At 33.9% G+C, this 14,766-nt stretch overlaps 1 long non-coding RNA gene across 1 annotated transcript; it reads left to right on the top strand.

Moving 5' to 3' along the window:
• Positions 1–8,315: 8,315 nt before the first annotated feature.
• LOC136225852 (uncharacterized) lies at positions 8,316–9,723 on the top strand. The gene is made up of 4 exons (XR_010687338.1): positions 8,316–8,383; positions 8,466–8,552; positions 9,167–9,357; positions 9,661–9,723. It is a non-coding gene; the product is annotated as an uncharacterized lncRNA (long non-coding RNA).
• Positions 9,724–14,766: the final 5,043 nt, after the last annotated feature.

The following is a 14,766-nucleotide window of genomic DNA, read 5'->3' as shown; positions in this document are numbered from 1 at the left end:
AATAGCAAGTAACTAATATTTAAATATAACCTAAGTTAATAAAAAGGGAAATACATATATATAGATTTATACCTATATTACAAAATAGAATAAAAAGAGATATACAAATATTCTAAAATAGATATATATACTAAAGTTCTAAAATAAGTTGAAAAACATGTATTACATAATCATATATATATATACTAAGGATTAAAAGTCTAAACGTTAAGAAAAAGGGACTGAAATGGCATTTTTTACATTTTGACAGATTTACCGACGGAAAATCCGCCGGTAAACAGCCTTTAGTGACAGAATTGGCAAATTACAGCAGCACTCCAATATTTTCCAGATTTGTTCAAAAGCCTTAAATTAAATCTAATTCAATCGTTTTGGACTTCCGAACTACCGAAAATGGATCATAGTCGAAAACGGAAGTTCCTAAAACGATGTTTTTATTTTAAAACATTATTTGGAAATTTCTTTTAAATTAAAAAACTTATAATTACAATGTTTTCGACACCCGAACTACCTTTTTATCGGATCACGGTTCGTATTGGGATGTCAAAACGAGGTTTTTATTTTAAAACAAAACCGAATTTTATTTAACACGAAACGAAAATTAAATAAATACGCTAACTAAATAAAACGTGACGAAATAAATAAATGACTAAAGGAATAAAAACTATAGCATAAAAAATAAATAGAAGGAGAGAAATAAATAAAATAAAATAAAGAGTCTAGTCCTCGGATAATACCTTTGATTCGGTATCTGCCAGTCGAAGCCGATTGATTCCACGAACCGCGAGCTCCTGATTTTAATAAAAGTTTAGTAAAAATTGAACTTAGGAAATTTAGAATTTTTGAGAAAAAAAAAATATTTTTCTCACAAAAATCCACTCTCTCTCTCTCTAAAAATATTTAGAGTGAGAAAGTTTTTTCCCCAAAAAGGCCCCCTTTTCACCTTGGGATCCGTGCCCTTATATAGGGAAACGGATCCCGGAACAATGGGCAACGCCCAAAAAAAATTGGGCGTCGCCCATTGTGGTTGGGCGGCCGCCCAACCTAGTGTTGGGCTACCGCCTAACCTTGTTGGGCGGCCGCCCAACAATGTTGGGCGATCGCCCAACGGCGTTGGGCGAGCGCCCAACGCGAGGTTGGGCACCCGCGCCCCAACCCTCGTCGGGCGTCCGTCCGACGTGGTTGGGTGCCCGCCCGGCGACCCTCGGGGCGTGCCCCGCGCCGTCGGACGCGTGCACTCCGTGGCCGCCGAGCGCGCGTTCCGTGCAGCTAGACGCTCGTACGTCGCGGCCGCCGAACACGCGCCTCGCGCTGCCAGGCACGTGTGCTCAACGGCCCACGAGGGCGCGCACCGCCAGCGGTTCCAGGCATTGCTCGGGCGTCGAGAGCGTGCCACTCGCGGTGCGTCCGACGGACGCCGCGCGCACGTCTCGAGCCGTCAAGCGGGCGTTCGACCATCGTCGTCCGCGTGCGGGATGCCGTTGCGTGCCCGCGCCGTGCCGTTAATTTTCCTCAGCTTATTATTCTTTATATATTTTTCAAAACTTCCGGAATCAATCGCTTCGACCGTCTTGTTTCAGGTTTTCATCACAGGTCCTCCGACTCGGTGTCTACAATAGTTAAAGGCAAAGCTCAGTATTGAAATCAGCTTGTAATACATGTGGAAGATATCATGAGGGAGAATGTAGGAAATTGACTGGGGGATGTTTTTATTGTGGTTCTTTAGATCATTTGCTACATGATTGTCCAAAAAGGGGAGTATCTGATAGACAAGGTTCAGAAGCTACAGTACAGAATACAAGGGCGAGTGGGGTTGTTATGCCAACAGGTAGAGGTAGAGGTAGAGGCAGAGGAGCAACAATGAGTACTACTAGAGGAATTGGTAAATCTGAAGCTCAGAGTTCTAGACCACAAACTCAAGTTCGAGCATTTGCTTTCAATAGACATGAAGCTATTGATGCACCACAAGTTGTTATAGGTAAACTTTCAATCTGCAATCTAGAAGCTTATGCATTAATTGATCCAGGATCATCTCATTCATTTATATCATCGAATCTGGCCTCACATTTGCATATGGGTTGTGAATCATTGGGGTTTGATTTAAATGTGGGGACTCCTTTAGGAGAGTTTGTGATGGTAAATCAGGTGTATCGGAATTGTTTGATTCAAATTGGCTTGGCAGAATTGAGTGCAGATTTGATATTGTTGAATATTAGAGAATTTGATGTGATATTGGGTATGGATTGGTTGACAAGGCATCATGAAACTGTTAAGTGTTTCACTAAAGAGGTTATTTTTGAGCCACTGAATCAACCCAAAGTTATCTTTCAAGGGGACCGTCAGCTTGTACCAACTTGTTTAATCTCAGTGCTTTCCGTTTATTAAAGGGTGGATGTCAAGCATATTTGGCGCATGTCATCGATACCAACGCAACAGATGTAGCACTTGAGAATATTCCCGTGGTAAATGAATTTCCAGATGTATTTCCTTCAGATTTTCCGGGTATACCTCCTAGTCGAGAAGCAGAGTTTACAATTGATTTAATGCCTGCACCAATTTCTATCTCACCTTATAGAATGGTGCCAGTTGAATTAAAGGAGTTGAAAACACAATTACAATAACTACTTGATAAGGGATTTATCTGACCTAGTGTGTCCCTTTGGGGTGCTCCAGTTTTGTTTGTCAAGAAAAAAGATGGCACAATGCGATTATGTATTGACTACAGACAGTTGAATCGGGTCACTATGAAGAATAAATATCCTTTACCTCGAATAGATGAATTATTTGATCAGTTGCAGGGAGCACAAGTATTCTAAAAAATTGACTTGAGATCGGGGTATCATCAACTCAAAATTTCAGAACCAGATGTTCCAAAGACGGCTTTCCGAACTCGATATGGGCATTATGAATTTCTTGTGATGTTGTTTGGTTTGACAAATGCACCCGCAGCTTTTATGGCATTAATGAATAAGGTATTTCAAAAGTACATTGACAAGTTTGTTATTGTTTTCATCGATGACATACTTATGTATTCAAAGAGCACAGAGGAGCACGAGCATCATTTGAAAATTATGCTGCAGATATTGAGGGAAAAGCAGTTGTATGCAAAGTTTAGCAAATGTGAATTTTGGATGGATCATGTTTTATTTCTGGGACATGTGGTTTTAGGTCAAGGTATACAGGTAGATCCTAAGAAGATTGAAGCAATAGTTAATTGGCAAGCACCAAAGTCTGTAGCAGAAGTGAGAAGTTTTCTAGGGTTAGCTAGATACTATAGACATTTTGTTGATGGGTTTTCTCTTATTGCTGCTCCATTGACTAAAAAGAAAATTTCATTTCAGTGGACAGATGCTTATCAGAAAAGTTTTGAAGAGTTAAAAAGACGATTGACTTCTGCTCCAATTTTGATGATTCCTTCTGACACTAGAGGATTTGTGGTATATAGTGATGCATCTCATCAAGGTTTAGGGTGTGTTCTAATGCAACATGGTAAGGTAATTGCAGATGCATCGAGACAATTAAAACCATATGAATTATCTTATCCAGTGCATGATTTAGAACTTGCTGCTGTGGTTTTGAAGATTTGGCGACATTATTTGTATGGAGAAACATTTCAAATTTTTACTGATCACAAAAGTTTGAAATATTTGATGAGTAAAAAACAATTAAATATGAGACAGCGAAGATGGTTGGAATTGTTAAAGGATTATGATTGCACAATAGAGTATCATCCTGGAAAAGCGAATGTGGTAGCAGATGCTTTAAGCAGAAAATCTGGTAGTGTTTTGGCTCATGTTCAAGTATTTACATTTCCTTATTTGGTGCAACTACGTGCTATGAATGTTGAGTTAAATTTGAATGAGAATGGAGTTCTGTTGGCCAACTTTAAGGTGAGACCAGTGTTACACGATAGAATCAAAGAAGCTCAAATTCGGGATCCACAATTCAAGGAAATAATGGGAAGTGTAGAACAGGGGAAAGTACTAACTTTGCAGTTGAAAATGGTACTTTGATGATAGAACAAAGAATTTGTGTGCCAAATGTAGATAATCTACGTAAGGAAATTCTAGAAGAGGCTCAAACTGCTCCATACGCCATGCATCCTGGAATGACAAAGATGTACAATACTTTGCGGTCTCATTTTTGGTGGCCTAGAATGAAAAAAGATGTGGCAGAATATGTTTCTAAATGTCTAACATGTTAGCAGATCAAAATCGAACATCAAGCTCCAATTGGAAAACTACAACCATTATCTATACCAGTCTGGAAATGGATATGGATTTTGTTTATGGCCTACCAAAGACTCCAAGCAAGAATGATGTTGTTTGGGTAATTGTGGATCGATTAACAAAGTCAGCTCACTTTTTACATATACGGTGGGGTTGTTCACTTGAGAATTTGGCTAAGAAGTACGTGAATGAGATCATCAGATTACATGGGGTACCAGTATCTATTGTATCGGATAGAGACCCGCGATTCACATCTCGATTTTGGACGAGTTTACAACTTGCCTTGGGTACACGGTTAAATTTTAGTACTGCATTTCATCCTCAAACTGATGGGCAATCTAAAAGAACAATTCAGACACTAGGAGATATGCTTCAAGCTTGTGTTCTAGAGTTCAGAGGTGCGTAGGATGAATATATTGCTTTGATAGAATTTGCTTATAATAATCATTATCATATCAGTATAGGAATGGCACCGTATGAGGCATTGTATGGAAGAAAATGTAGAAGTCCTATTTATTGGGACGAAGAGGGCATGCGTGTTTTAGAAGGTCCTGAGATTGTGCAAGATGCAATGGAGAAAGTGAAGGTAATCAGAAACAAACTTAAAGCAGACCAAGACAGACAGAAAAGTTATGCTGATCAGCACAAGAGAGAAATGGAATATGGTGTGGGAGACGAAGTATTTCTGCGAGTATCACCTTGGAAAGTCGTACTGAGGTTTGGAAAGAAAGGTAAATTAAGTCCAAGGTATATTGGGCCGTATGAAATTCTTGAAAAAGTTGGTCCTCTTGCCTACAAGTTAGCATTACCTCTAGAATTAGCTCAAATTCATGATGTTTTTCATGTAAGTATGCTCAGAAGATACAGATCAGATCCTACACATATAATAAATGATCAAGGAATTGAAGTTGCTGATAATCTCAGTTATGTAGAAGAGCCAGTGGCAGTCATTGGGTACAAAACAAAATAGTTACAAAATAAAGAGATACCATTGGTTAAAATTCTTTTGAGGAGTCATTCAGTAGAAGAAGCTACCTGGGAAACAGAGGAAAAGATGAGAAAAGAATATCCGTACTTGTTCCACGACTCAGGTAATGAATTTCGTGGACGAAATTCTTTAAAGAGGGGGAGAAATGTAATATCTCATTTTTGTGCATTTCAGTTCATATCTACATATGCATTACATGATATTATTAGGGACATTACAAAATAATATTTGCATTTTACATGTCATTAATGTCATTGAATACATGATAATTTATGTAGATACTAATATTAGGATAAGTGAAAGTATAGGAAATAGATGTTTAAGTGTCTCTCAAAAGTATAGGGACTAAATTGAATAATCTTAAAAGTATAAGGACGAAAGTGTAATTTTCTAAATTTATAATTTAAATCAGATATATATATATATATATATAATTTCAGATCTAATAGTAATAATAACAATAATAATAATAATAATAATAATAATAATAATGATAATGATAGTGGTGATAAAAGAGTAATAACTAAATATATGTATGTGTAAATGGGGAAATTTATCCAAACCACAAAGATAAGTTTGTAGATAGATCATATGATGGATGATCATCTGAAATTCTCCAGAACTTTAGTGAGAGAAACACTTTTAAGAGAGAGAAAGTGAAGAAGAAGAAGAAGTGGTAGAAGAAGAGAAAGGTACTCAAAACTTTGAAGACATTCCGGAGGAAGGTACAAGTCGCCGTCAAGGAAGCTAGCGGCTTAGTTGTGAGTATAAACATATGATGTGAATATTTTGGATTCTGAAGTTGTGATTGAAATGTTGATATGAATTGATACTTTGCGATATTGTGAATTGTTTTGCTATGTTTGATGTGAATTGATACTTGATTGAATTATTTGTGATGGAATGACTTTAATGCAAAGTATGTGTGCATGTTGCATAAAACGTAAATGGCGTTGTGGCATACCAGTCTAGGCACTTATGACTACTTGATTATATGGACTATTTGGACCTATATGGTCAAACATATGGACTACTTGGGCCTATATGGTCATTTACAAGGACTACTTGATTACATGGACCGAAAGGTTGAATTATGAAATTACAAGGCTGTACAGCAATACATGTGTTACCGTTTACCTGATACTTGATCCAGGGAAGTGTCTAGCTGGTGGTGTCACAACAAAATTAATAAAAGGCTTATCATTTGCATATGCATGAATTTGTACGTGTGTATGTGTATGTGATTTGTAATTCATTGATTGTTTATATTCACTGAGTGGCGACTCATATAAATCGCTAAATTTTCTAGTTAGTTGAAGTGAACGTTAGACTGAGATTCTAGAAGTTTAAGGAGCTGTAGATCCATGGATGAAAGGTCGGTCTGCTGGGTTCCATCTCACACTCTCTCCTCTCATCACAAGCATGTAGAATAAATAAACTTTTAGTTTAGACAAGTCTGTAATATTTATGTATAAAGATATAATATATGTATATAGATTAACATATATATGTTTAATATAAATATGAGTATAAGTTATAATAAATGCTTTGTCTATTAAACAGTTCCAGTTAAAAAAAACAATTATAGTTGGATGTTGATATTTAGATATTTTTGGATTACATTGCTTGTGGATGTTTATTTAAATAGGCATGACCTTTTGGATTATACATATCATTGTTGCCTTTATGTTAAACTAAAACATCGTTGTATTTGTAAACTAAAATAGTTGCATTGATATGACAAAATAGTGTTGTTAAAAGAAAAAAAATCATTGCCTTTATTATAAAATACCATTGCTTTGGGACTCGAAATAGTGTTGCCTTTGGGATTAAAATGTTGTCTTTAGTTTGAAATAATGCAACGACTAATAAATGTAAAATCGTTGCTTTTGGGGTTATTTTTCGTTGCCTTTTATCCTTCGACCGTTGCACTGCCTGAAACCAAAAAGCAACAAAATGTTCATTGTTGCATTGGAGAACATTTTCATTGCCTTTGAAAACAAAGGCAACCCTGAATTAACCAACGAAAATAAATGGACCAAAATCGTTGCCTTAGCCTATTTTTGGCCATAATGCAACAAGTTTGGGTGCTAAACGTAACGAATCAGCATCGTTGCAATTGGCATTCTATGGTGTAGTAATTATATTTAACTTTTAAGTATAAAATTATAGTTAACAATATAAGTGTATAATATAAATATAAGTATTAAATATAAATATAATATAAGTATTAAACAGTTAGGTTAATAGAAACCACTGATTTTTTTAACACGGCATACCAAAACCAAAACCAAAACCAAAACCAAAACTATTATATTTTTTCAACCTAAACCAAAACCGCCAATTTGGTCAACCGATTTTTTCGATTCAGATTACGAGTTTTCGGTTCGGTTACTACTTTGACCAGTTGTTTGCCCACCCCAAGTACATGTAATAATCATCTTCTTTTATTCTGAAATAATTGTTTGTTTCAGATCCTTTTATATCAATTGACAAATATCTTACCCTAGTTATGTTTTTAGGATCACTAAATTATTTTCATTTTTTTTTTGCTCTTTGTTGAGTTAGTTTCTTGACTAAATATATGTTACCCTCACCATGAAACCATGATAACACTACAAAAAATGAGACTTACAGGCACAATTAGTTGGTGACAAATTATAATTTTAGTCCTCAATTATAAATTTTAAATTAGTATAGAGGACTACTATATCTTTTTGTCTCTGATTTTTTTAATTAAGAAAAGGGGACGAATTTAGTTAGTTGAAAAAATAAATATTGTACATTTAGTTTTTGAAAAGGAAAGGGGACGACACACGTTATCTTCTTTTTTCCCCAATTGAAATTAATATATCGGCTTTTTTGTTTAGGGTTAATCCTTTCTATCTCTCTCTCTCTCTCTCGCTCGCTCGCTCTTCTACCCCTCCATGCTAGTTCGATACACCGTCTTTGTCTGCAACCGGCGCCACCAAACATCCCTTCTCTCTCTCGTTTGTTCTTTCGATTCGTTTTCCTTCTCCATTTGGCTTTCTCTGTTCTTTCATTTTCCTTCCTTTCATCTCCTACCAATCGTGATCGATGAATTCAATACTAATCGACAAATTCAAGATAACTGCCTTTGACGATGGCAATGGTTTTGGTTCTCCAGATGATGTTGGTGTCCAAGGTAATTGATCATTCTTTGAGCATTTTACTGTAATTTAAGTTATTTGAATCCAATTATGTAATTTCTTTTTTACATTTTTTAGGTTTTTGGAATCTATATCAGAATATATTTAGCCTGGTCAATAAATTGGGGATTAAACCAATCGCTTTATTAAACTGAGAGACTAGAGGTATGTATAATCACTTGAAACTCGAATGAAGAATTGAGGAGAATGTCCATAATTTTAAACATTAATTTTTTGGGGAAAAAAACTTGTCATCAACTTTAGTTCTAGAAAAACGAATTGATATACTGAGGATCATTCTGCAGGCTGAATTTTTGATATTCGAAGACCAGCCTTAGTTGGCTACCCCATTGGGAACCTTATCTTATACTCAAGCAATCAATACATATATGTTATATTTCAACCAAAATGATTTTTTGGACTTTGAAAAAATAATATTCACTGTATTGATTTTTGTAAGTTATATATGGATTGATCATTCATCACTACCATATATTTGTAGTGATTGATTTTGACAACACGGAATGGCATGGAGAAAATACTATCCAAATAAGGATTTTTTAACTGCAACTTCAGATTTCAGGAATTTTAAAAATTACTTGTTGCTTATACTTTACATAGACAGTTGTCGGTATCCTATTTGGAGTATTGCTGATAGTTACTGCCAAGGAACTTTTCAAACCATTTGGCTGCTCATTAAGGCTTAATTGGAATGTTTTTTGTCTGAATATTTCACAAAATTGATTATTGCTTTGATGCTCTTAATATTTGATCATCAGATTCTGAATCTGTTAGTGGTGGAATCCTTGATACTTCAGCAACATGCGAGTCTATTGACGATCTAAATTGCAGAACTTCAGCAAGTTCATTGCCAGAGTCTCCAAAGAAGCAGAGGATATCAAAACTACAAGAAACATTTTCAGTACTCGAAGAAGAGGATGCTTGTCCCATTTGCCTCGCATGTGTGAAGGTGTCTATAAATTATATTGTGATTCATAATATTCTAAGATATTTTGTGTGTGTTTGCTTAAACTTGATGTTCAAACTGTCGGCATCTACTTGCAGATTATGATACAGAGAATCCAATTTTTTTTTACCAAATGCGAACATCATTTATAAACTGGTATAGTTTAGGCTGGCAATTTCATAAAATGTAAAGGAATAGAAAAGAAAAGGATTTATGGCACTGTTCATTTCTGGTGACATGACTTTGCTTCTTTCTGGTTAACATGAATACAAAATGTTCACTTTTTTATGTTTCTTAATTTCACAGGAAATGTTATTTGGCAATGGCTTCAATTACTAGCATTTCCCAAGATGAAAAGTTGATTAGCAGTTTCGGTAGAAAGCTTGCCAACTTAGTGGATTGAGATGCAGATAAAGCTAAGGTACTTGGATACATTTTATTGGATCCTTAGCTCTGACTTTGATTGTTGCACCTTTTATCCACGTCTTTTTTATCTTGGCCTAATTTGTCGAAAGCTAAGGTACGTGGATTACATTTTATAGCTCTTAAAATACTTCAAATATTGTTATATGGGTAATGTACATGAAATTATTATAATCTTCAACTGAATTCTTAATTGCTTTAGTACTTTATTCTCTGTTTTGCCAATAGAAATAACTGATATACTTTTTTTTTTTCTATTTTTAGTCTATTAATTGGTGCTTCTTGAAATTTCAGGTTTTAATTTTGATGCACAGGTTCTTTAGTACATCAGGTGGAATATTTCCACGAGCTAAGGTAGTTTCTTCTGAGATATTGAGTGTTTTATTTTTCCAGTTTTTTTTTTGTAAATTCAATAATGGTGTCTAATTAATACTTAAATTCCTAGGGTACAGTTCCCGCATCCACTTAATTGAAAAAGGATATAAAAGAACTCAGAATGGTTATCCTGCAGATTCTGGCAGTGAAGTTAACTGTTCTGAATATTCTGGGTATGCTAATTGCTCATTTGATTTTATGGGGTTGCCGGCACATGTTGACTACCTTCAAGTTTATGTTAAAGCAGAATATGATTAGCTATTTCAATTTGAAGATTGCACTGAATTATTCCCTTCTAACTCTAAGCTATGCGTTCCTCAAATTAATTTTACTTTGGAAATATTTGCAGGCCAAGTTATCTGCTAAGGGTGATGAGGCCCTGAAAGATAGGAAAGTTGTTGTCTTTGCTTTAAATGATGTGGCTGAGGGTTGATTAATGGCCTTTATCCTCATTTGTCTTAGGTAAATTTATTTATGTTCTCCCAATTTAATTGGCTCTATTTAAAGTAGAAAGCAGACAATCCTGATCTACATGCTTTCTTCAATTTTTCTAAAATACAGAACATGGTTGTGACATGCTGTTAAATTTTCAGGTTCAGCTGACAGTATTGTGAAATTCTTGAATTTGGTTGATTGGATCCACAAGACCTGAAGTGGAGTTGAACCTTCTAGTTTATGCCTAAGAAGCACAAAGTGATGATGAAGATATTAACACGATGAATGCTTACTAAGATGCTAATGAATGAAGGAAAAATTTGAAGGTAATTTTGGCTATTTGTTTACAACTGTTAGGCTACATTTGATTTATTTATTTACAACATAATGTGAATAGAAATAAGAGATCAACAGTACAAAATGCCTAGTCAAGCTGGTACTTTCTGTATAAGAACTCATAAGATCAGTGCAAACATCAACAATGTAAAACTTAAATTTCAGTGGTGTTAATATTACACTAATTCCCTTCTCAAAACATAATACACTAATTATGTAGTTATCATTTTGGGAGTGATGTTGATAGTAATTATTTGATTTAGGAAGGCAAATGTTATATGACATTTTCTGTGTTCATTTGCAGTGAAGGATTTGAGAAGAATGAAACGATTTAAAGCTAAAGGGGATATCGTTAGATTGATCTTAAGAATGATGGTGGAACATATAGAACCAATGTTATTTGGGAAGGACGTAGTTCCTTTTTTTCTAATAATTTTTTGTTGAATATTAAGGTTACATAATAAATCATTTTGTGTTGATTTTTTTTGTTTTATTTATGTTTATAAATGAGGTTATGGTTTATTTGAAAAATGAACCAGTAAATTACTGATTATGGTTGATGTTGAAAAATGAACCCGTAAATTTACGGGTTTAAATTAATAATTAACATTTTTATTTTTTTAGGGCGTGTGTCGTTCTTTATTATAAGGACAGAAATATGTCACTATTACATGGGGACGACAGTCGTCCCTATGAATGGGGACGAGATGTTGTCCCTAAGAACGGGGATGAGATGTTGTCCCTAAGAACGGGGACGACAGTCGTCCGTAAGAACGGGGATGAGATGTCCTTAAGAACGGGAACGACAGTCGTCCCTAAGAACGAGGATGAAATGTTGTCCCTAAGAACGGGGACGATAATCGTCCCTCTTAACGGGGACGACAGTCGTCCCAAAGAATGGGGACGACAGTTGTCCCAAAGAATGAGGACGACATCATGTTTTTTGTCCCCTATAGAATCAAGGACGGAGGAAACAAGGACGAAAAATAGGGACGAAAAAATTGTCCCTGAAAGTATAGGGGACAAATTTTCATATTTTTGGGGACGATTTTTGTCGTCTCTGAAAATCCTTTTTTTTTGTAGTGTAACATATATAATGATTCTTTCAAGAAATTTCGGCAAATTATAATCTCTTAAATTTCATTTCCAATAAATACATTTTGTGATGATGATAGAGTAGATCTATACGTTCAAGACCACAATTAAGTAATTTGATAATACATTTTGTGATGATGAGAGAGTAGATCTATACGTTCAAGACCACAATTAAGTAATTTGAGATATTTAATAAACCTTTTCACGCTCAATTCATTTAGAGCGTAAAAGCAAATATCAATGGACAACTTAATATTGAAAACTATGGTCATGATGAAGTAAACAACAAGGACCTAATGCTCAATTAAAACCATAAAAAAGGTGAAAGAGTTACTAATTTGAAGAGATTTGTTATGTCGTAGAGAAAAATAAATTAGGCATAGAAAAGAAGAAAGTGAAAATTATATATAAAGATAATAAATAAAATAATTTAAAGATTAGCTTGAAATTGCTGATATTCAATTGGATCCATATATATTCTGGTCGATTCTGACAATTTAGGGGTTCTAGGTAAAATAAGTAATAAATGCATTTTAATATAAATTTTACTAATTAAAATGTAAAAGTTAGTCAGGTCTTTTAATTTTTTTTAATCAATGAGTTTTAGAAAGAATTGGACCTCCTGTATAATTTTATCACTGTCTATATTAAAAAAAACAACTTTCATATACACATATAACACCAAAAAATATTATTTTGGGCCTCCTTCAACTCTGGGCCCTAGACCAGCGCACCCCGAGCCTAGGTCCAGGACCGGCCCTGATATATTTTAAAAAGGAAAAATTACAAAATTGGATCAAATGACAGACTCATTTATATATTTAGTCCATTTACTCAATATATAAACTATTTGTGTGTGACTTTCCCAAATCAATCAAGCTTTCTGAACAATGTCAATGGGGAAACATTGGCCCTGTTTGGAAATTAGCTGTTAGCTGATTACATTAGCTGATTTGACTAACTGATTTGATTAGTTGTTTGTGTAGACCTGTTTGGTAAAAATTAGCTGATTGATAATAGCGGTTTGTGCAAAAAGATGAATAAGGGCATTAATTTTGGCGCAGGAGAAGAGGGAGTCTATCCATTAGGGTTAAAGAAGTCCATTAATTTTAATATTGCAAAACGCTAATTGAAAAAACTCCTTTTAAGAGCTTTTTCTAAATTAGCGTTTTCGTCCCAAAACTCTCTCACAAACCTCTCTCCACCAAACACTCCAATTAGTGGTTTCAGTAGTCAAACCTCTAGAGTTGGTCAAAACCGCTCTTTTTTTATCCCAAAACGCTCTTTACCAAATAGGGCCAATGTATTAAACCATAACTAAATTCAGTTCTTGGAAAGCAATTTAATAAGCTTACTCCTATAGTCCTATTCCGAAAAGTTGAAATTGAGAAGTTGGAATCTATACTATATATAATTACGGAAGTAGAGAGAAATGAGAAAAAGTGTTTTAAAGGTCTTTTTGACGAGTTGTCAACGTAGTAAAAAATCAGATTAAAAATATTTAATTAATAAAAAATAAATATTTAATTAATTAAAAATAACAAATTTATATTTATAATATATTAAATAATTACTAGCCTATTAATTAAAATAATAAAAGAAAGCAAGAGTTACGGGAAGATGAAAAAACACAAAGCAAAGGAAATCCAAAATTCACAAATAAACTTCTATATAAAGCATTATAGATAGTATTCCACCATTATATTCATTGGTCACGATAGATAGTATTATATTCTGAAGGTAAATATTCGATTTATTTCATATGCTGTAGTTATTTTGTTCTTAATTATGTTGTTGTTTTATTTTTATTAAACAATAGTTGTTATAGTTTCATGTTTCAGATTCATTTCTGTTGTTACCCAGGTTCTATACCTCTCGCTATCTTATCCATGTTTTCTTTTTTATTTGTCTTTTTTTTTTCCAAACTGATAGCTTCAATTGAAGAAATCCGGCAGAAATAGAAGATGCATGAACAACTAAAACCGGAAAACACAAAAGTGTAAAAAATTATAAGAAATTCTTATGTTTCTCAGGGTAATTATTCGATTTTTTTTCATATATTGTAGTTATTTTTGTTCTCAATTGTGTTGTTGTTTTCTTTTTATTAAACAATAGTTGTTATAGTTTCATTTTTTCAGACATGAAATTTCATTTCTATCGTTACCCAGGTTCCATACCTCTCGCTACCTTATCCATGTTTTCTTTTTTATTTGTCTTTTTTTTTTCAAAATGACTAAAATAAAGATTTTATAAATTTGTATTCTTTTTTAGTATATGTTGCTAGGTGTTATCGTTTCGATTGCTAACTCTTAACTAAAATTTAGATTTTCGGCTTTATATGAACTCAATTTTTGGCTTTCTCAATTGTGTTGTTGTTTTATTTTTATTAAACAATTGTTGTTATAGTTTCATCTTTCAGAGATGAAATTCCATTTCTGTCGTTATCCAGATTCCATACATCTCGCTACCTTATCCATGTTTTCTTTTTTATTTATTTACTAGTTTTTGACCCGTGCGATGCACGGATTCATCTTAACATATAAATATTAACAAAAATATAATCTAATAATTACAATTAATGATATAAAGGTGCTATATAAATTAAATATTATTATTTTATTTTCACATTTACCTTAAATAATCTTTTTATAGATAAATATAATAATATAATTAAAATTAATATATTATATATTATATTATGTTTTTTATCAGTAAAAAGGAGGAAGTGACACCTCATCTCCATCGTTA

This window comes from Euphorbia lathyris, chromosome 4 (assembly GCF_963576675.1).
Source record: "Euphorbia lathyris chromosome 4, ddEupLath1.1, whole genome shotgun sequence".
In the NCBI taxonomy this organism is placed as follows: Eukaryota; Viridiplantae; Streptophyta; class Magnoliopsida; order Malpighiales; family Euphorbiaceae; genus Euphorbia; species Euphorbia lathyris.
Note: the sequence above shows the minus strand (reverse complement) of the source record. Positions and strands in the feature narration are given on the sequence as shown.